This window comes from Rutidosis leptorrhynchoides, chromosome 4 (assembly GCF_046630445.1).
Source record: "Rutidosis leptorrhynchoides isolate AG116_Rl617_1_P2 chromosome 4, CSIRO_AGI_Rlap_v1, whole genome shotgun sequence".
Lineage (NCBI taxonomy): Eukaryota > Viridiplantae > Streptophyta > Magnoliopsida > Asterales > Asteraceae > Rutidosis > Rutidosis leptorrhynchoides.
Genome location: NC_092336.1, coordinates 416,857,791 through 416,864,650, shown reverse-complemented (window position 1 = coordinate 416,864,650; position 6,860 = coordinate 416,857,791).

Sequence of the window (6,860 nt, the reverse complement as noted above, 5' to 3'; positions counted from 1 at the left end):
CTTTAGTTGTGGTAAAAATTCCAAAAGCAAACTCGTCTTCGTTTGACCGTGGCGATGGTCTAAGTGCGAGTAGGTCAGAATTTTTCAGCACAACGTTAAAAGGACATAGTGACGATCGGAGGGCCATAAATCCTAAACCGTAACTCGGATTAAGAAGAGTCTTAAATGAAAAGTCATCTACAAAAACTGAGAAAGCTTAAAATAAACTTTACAGAAGCCCAGTAGGCCTGATCAGTTACAGAAAACAGTATCTAAAGTGCTCCGGTGGGTTCTTGGTGCTTGATGTTCATCACGGTTCTCATCCTTGATGCTTGTAGCTTCAAGTGTACAACTCGTTGATGGGTTTACATCATCTTTACCAAGTTTTGACCATCATAACACAAGTTCAAGTCCAAGATGTGTAGCACAACTCAATTAAGTGTTGCAAGTAGTTTGATGAACCAAAGTTACATCAAGATCTTAGATTTGTCACATACATGAATTATAAAAGTAATATTGAACTACAAACTTGAAAGTAAACTAACTAAACAAGATCTTAAGTTGTAGAACATAGTTCTTAGTTTGATCTTGAAGTTCCAAGACTCAAAAGTCTAGATCTAAAGTTAATAAGTTAGATCCTAAGTAATAACACTTGAATCTTTACTTTAATGAAACCATAAGTTACAAAACTTAGATTTTCACCTTGTAAAGTGTATGTAAGCTCACAAGCTTTTTTTTATGAAAAAATAAGTAGACCATAAGCTATATAACTTAGATCCAATATAAGTATATGAAGTTATGACTAAAAAGTTATACCTCCATGTTCTTGAACTTATAAAGTTAACCTTTGTTCAAGAAAAAATGAGATCAAGATTAACTAGTAATTCTTGACCAACAAAACTACAAATCACGAATTGAAAATGCAAGGAAATGAAGTAATAAGCTAAATAAATAAGTAACAAGTTCATGGTTGTTCATACTTGGAAAGATTCAAGTCAAGGCTTGATCCTTAAGAAAGTAAACTTTAAGTTTACAAACATGAACACAAGTAATGATTTTACAACTCATGAACTTTCAATCTTTCAAAACATTAATTTAGAACCATAAAGTAGAAAGTTTAGGTTCTTGTTTGTTCTTGTAATACAAGATGGAATGAAGAACAAACTAGAGAGTTTGGTTCTTAACAATATGTAAGTAAACAACTAACAACTAGTAAGTAAATAAACAACAAACAAAACAATAATGATGAGAGGTGTTTGCTATGGTTTTTAATAGGGAAAGGAAGAGAGAAAAATTGTTCATATTACTTACAAGATGAGAGAAAAATGAGATGAGAGAAAGAGTGCAAGTAAGTGTGTGTGTGGAATGAATGAAGTTTACAAGAGTATACTAGTACATAAGTCTCCAAAATTTGAAAACAAAACCACTTTCCAAGGCCCTTAGGCCGACGGTTTTACAAGGGGGAAAGGGAAAGGAAAATGTCCACTAGTTCCTTCATGTATTTGTCTCAAAAGTTGGTAATAAGGTTATTGCATGGTGTTGGAACAAGGAGTAAACATACTAGTAACTAGATTCCTCACACCTAGTTAATCTTGTTTAGTTTCAAAGTAATACTTGCATGATAGTAATGGGCTACTTAATCCATTAAGTGTGTAGGGTGGGCTCTTAAGTCCATTAATCATGAGTCCATTAATAAAAGACCAAGTATGTAACAAATAGTCCAATAAAGCCCAAGTAATTAACTAGTAACCTTAGTTAATTAAAAATGATTAATAAAAATTAATCATGCATGCAAATAATATCTTAAATATTATTCGTGAAAAGTTCACGTGTCACAAAGACGTGTCGGTCATTCAAAAGTCATGGACGGTAACAAGTAAACGTAATAAAATACATTCAATAAAACACAAGTATTAATAATAATTATTATTAATTAAAAGTTGGAGTTTCCAGGGTCGTTACATTACCCACCTGTTAAAGAAAATTTCGTCCCAAAATTTTAAGTTGAGGTAGATGGAGGAGTCGGGAAAAGGTGAGGATACTTCTGCATCATTTGATCCTCTCGCTCCCAAGTAACTCAGGTCCTCGTTTGGCATTCCATCGTACTCGAACGATCGGAATCTTGTTGCGTTTCAAAGTTTTGACCTCACGGTCCATAATCTCGATAGGCTCTTCTACGAAGTGGAGTTTGTCGTCAATGGTAAGTTCTTCCAGTGGTATGATAAGTTCGGGTGCAGCAAGACACTTCTTCAAGTTTGACACGTGGAAGGTAGGATGAACTGAGCTCAATTGTGTTGGAAGATCCAAACGGTAAGCAACGGGTCCAACACGTTTCAAGATTTCAAATGGACCAATGTATCGTGGGTTTAACTTTCCACGTTTTCCAAAACGGATCACACCTTTCCAAGGTGCAACCTTCAACATTACACAGTCACCCACGTTGAATTCAAAGTCTTTACGTTTAAGATGGGCATAACTCTTTTGACGATCGCGGGCAGTCTTAAGTCTCGCTTGAATCTGATCAATCTTCTCCATTGTTTCATGGACTACCTCGGGTCCGGTGATTTGCTTTTCGCCTACTTCGGCTCAACAAATAGGAGATCGGCACTTGCGGCCATACAACGCTTCAAAAGGTGCAGCATTAATACTAGAGTGATAACTGTTGTTGTACGAGAATTCGGCTAACGGCAAATGCCTTTCCCAGGCCTTTCCGAAATCAATAACACATGCACGCAACATGTCCTCCAAAGTCTGAATCGTGCGTTCACTTTGCCCGTCGGTCTGTGAGTGATATGCAGTACTCATGTCGAGTCGAGTTCCCATGGCTTCTTGTAAAGAACGCCAAAATCTAGAAGCAAAACGGGGATCGCGATCTGAGATGATCGATAAAGGTACACCATGACGAGATACAACCTCTTTGATGTATAGTTGAGCAAGTCTCTCCATCGTATCCGTTTCCTTCATCGCTAGAAAGTGTGCAGATTTAGTAAGATGGTCAACGATAACCCAAATGGTATCGTATCCGCCCACCGTTTTTGGTAGCTTGGTGATGAAATCCATTGTGATCCTTTCCCACTTCCATTATGGGATTTCTGGTTGTTGAAGCAATCCAGAGGGCCTCTGATGTTCGGCCTTAACTTTCGAACAAGTCAAACACTTACCAACATAAGTTGCAACGTCCTTATTAAGATTAGGCCACCAATACTGTTCTTTAAGATCGTGGTACATTTTGCCCGCTCCGGGATGAATCGAATATCTCGACTTGTGGGCTTCATCTAATATAAGGTTTCGTAGATCTCCATAACAAGGTACCCAAATTCTTTCGGCATAACATCGGAGTCCAGTTTCCCTAACCTCGAATTGAGAGACAAGAATGTTCAAATGTTCGTGAGATATATTCTCCTCCTTGAGAGCCTCATCTTGGGCTACTCGGATCTGGCTGTTGAGATTTGAATGAATGGTGATGTTCAGTGCCCGAACACGAAGAGGTGCCATCCTTTCCTTTCGGCTCAAAGCGTCAGCTATAACATTGGCCTTGCCAGGGTGATAACGAAGTTCACAATCATAGTCGTTTAGCATCTCGATCAATCGACGCTGTCTCATATTCAGTTGCTTCTGATCAAAGATGTGCTGGAGGCTCTTGTGGTCGGTGAAGATAGTACTTTTCGTTCCATACAAATAGTGTCTCCACAATTTGAGCGCAAAGACAACGGCTCCAAGTTCAAGGTCGTGAGTAGTGTAATTTGGTTCGTGAATCTTCAGTTGACGGGAGGCATAAGCGATAACCTTTGTGCGTTGCATCAGTATACAACCAAAACCACTTTTCGATGCATCGCAATAAACGACGAAATCGTCACTGCCTTCAGGAAGTGATAAGATAGGTGCGGTGGATAACTTCTTTTTCAAGGTTTGAAATGCTGATTCGTGTTCGGGTTGCCAAATGAACTTCTTGCCCTTGTGAGTCAGCGAGGTCAAAGGACGCGCAATCAGAGAGAAACCTTCAATAAATCTTCGGTAGTAACCGGCGAGACCTAAAAACTGACAAATGTGAGTCGGAGTAGTGGGAGTCTCCCACTTGCTGATAGCTTCAATCTTGGCGGGATCAACTTTGATACCCTGGTCGCTCACAACATGACCCAGAAATTGGACTTCCTTCAACCAAAATTCACACTTGGAGAATTTGGCGTAAAGTTGTTCTTGTCTGAAAAGTTCGAGCACTAGTCGGAGGTGTTGTTCATGCTCTTCTTCGCTCTTAGAGTAGATGAGGATATCATCTATGAAGACGATAACAAACTTATCCAGGTATGTCTTGCAGACACGATTCATGAGATCCATGAACACGGCAGGTGCGTTGGTTAAACCGAATGGCATCACGAGAAACTCATAATGACCATAACGAGTTCTGAATGCAGTCTTAATCACATCGCTTTCTTTCACCCTCAACTGGTGATAACCGGATCGTAAATCGATCTTGGAATAAACGCTCGATCCTTGTAGTTGGTCAAAAAGATCGTCAATACGGGGAAGGGGATACCGATTCTTGATCGTCAATTTGTTGAGTTCACGGTAGTTGATACACATACGGAAGGATCCATCCTTCTTCTTCACAAACAACACAGGTGCGCCCCAAGGCGAGAAACTTGGTTGGATAAATCCACGATCAAGTAGTTCTTGTAGTTGGCTTTGTAACTCTTGCATCTCGGAAGGTGCGAGTCGATAAGGTGCGCGAGCTACAGGTGAAGCTCCTGGCACTAAATCAATTTGAAATTCTACTGCTCTTGGTGGCGGTAATCCAGGCAATTCTTCAGGAAAGACATCGGAGGATTCGTTCACAATTCGAACGTCGTTCACACTCTTTACCTCAGTTTCTACCGTTTTCACATGTGCTAGGATAGCAAGACGTCCATTCTTCATGATCTTTTGCGCTTTCATGCAACTAATGAGGTTCAGCTTCGAGGTACATCTCTCTCCGTAAATGATCAGTGGCTCACCATCTCCGTGTGGTATACGAAGAGCTTTATCTCCACAGATAATGTCGGCCCTTATCTTGGTCAACCAGTCCATACCGACAATAACATCAAAGCTTCCCAACTTAATGGGTATCAGGTCAATCTCGAAATCCACACCAGCTATGTTGATAATGGCTCCTCGACTAATATGGTCAACTTTCTCAAGTTTTCCATTGGCTACCTCTACAAGCATACTCTCCTTTAAAGGAACTAACGACCAATTTATCTTATCGCAAAAGTGTCTACATACATAACTTCTATCGGCACCAGTATCAAATAGGACAGAAGCTAATAGATTGTTGATAGTGAATATACCTGTCACCAAGTCGGGGTTCTCACGAGCATCCCTTGCATTTACATTGAAATCTTTGCCACGCGGTGGTCTGCCCTCCTTTCGCTTGTTGGGACACTCATTTCTGAAGTGGCCCGTTTATTCGCATTCGTACCACTTTCTCGGTCCAGTAGGGTTCGGCTTCCCAGTCATGGTGGTGATCTTGCAGTCCCTGCCAATATGCCCGGTCTTTTTGCATTTTTCACAAACAACATTACAGTACCCGGTATGGTGCTTGTAGCACCTCTTGCACTGTGGTAGGGAACCTTTGTAGTTGGGGTTCGAGTTGGTGTTCGGATTGGGATTCCCACCGTTGTTGTTTCCTTTGAAACCCTCATGTCGCTTCGCCGGGTTTTGATCATAGGCTCTGCCCTTGTTGTTATCCCACTTACACTTATCACTACTACCCGCTTCGGATTTTTCCTTTTCCGGTTCATCGATGATGATTTGGGTCATTAAGGTATGCGCCATGCGCATTGCTTCTGGGACATTGGGTGGCTTAGACGAGGTGACATTTCCCTTAATGGACTTACGAAGTCCCCACAAATATCTTTCCATATGCTTGAACTCCGGGGTAACCATGGTAGGACACATCAGGGCTAGTTCCAAATACCTACGATTGTAACCATCGAGATCGTTTTCCACAACCTTCAACTTCATAAACTCAATCTCCATCTACTGGATCTCGGTCCTAGGGCAATATTCCTCAATCAGGGCCCCTTTGAATTCCTCCCATGGGGTAGCAAATGCCTCATCAATGCCTTTTGCTTGAGCCAACGTGTTCCACCATGTTAGTGCGCCGTCAGACAGCGTACATGAAGCAAACTTGGTTTTGTTCGCCTCTGAGCAGTTACTAACTCGAAACACAGATTCTAATTTCTCAAACCATCTAGTGAGACCAACCGGCCCCTCCGTTCCACTAAAGTTGTGGGGCTTGCAGCTTTGAAACTCTTTGTATGTACACCCATTACGAATGGGCTGGATAACCGGTGGCGGTGGAGCTTGGGGGTTCATTTCCGCTAAAGCTGCGGTGACTCGTTCATTGATCATTTTCTCGATTTGGGTTGTGGTGGGTGTTGATCGTCCGTTTGCCATGATGTTCTAAACAAAAATTTTGACTCAAGTCAAAATCCAGCATTCAATATATAATAATACAGTATACAACAACCAACATGTAACAACACAACACATGTTAATTAAGTAGAGCAACTAGATACAGATATCACAAAACCATCGTACAGTAACGTAAATAGAACACTTGTGCAAAAAGTAAACAACGCAAAGTTCCATTCATTAATAATAAGTTTCATACATCCGCATAGATTCGTACAATACATAAGTGAAACATGAAACTACAACTAGTTTACATAATGAAATCTACTACAAAAGCCCTATGGTGACCGTGGGTGTAGGATGTCCATTACGTGGGACATCTGGTCCTCAAGCTCAGTTACACGAGCACGGAGGATCTCCACCTGCCTCATCAGTTCCTCAACAGAGGGGGATGGTGGGGCAGGCGATGCAGTCGGCACGGGTGGTGC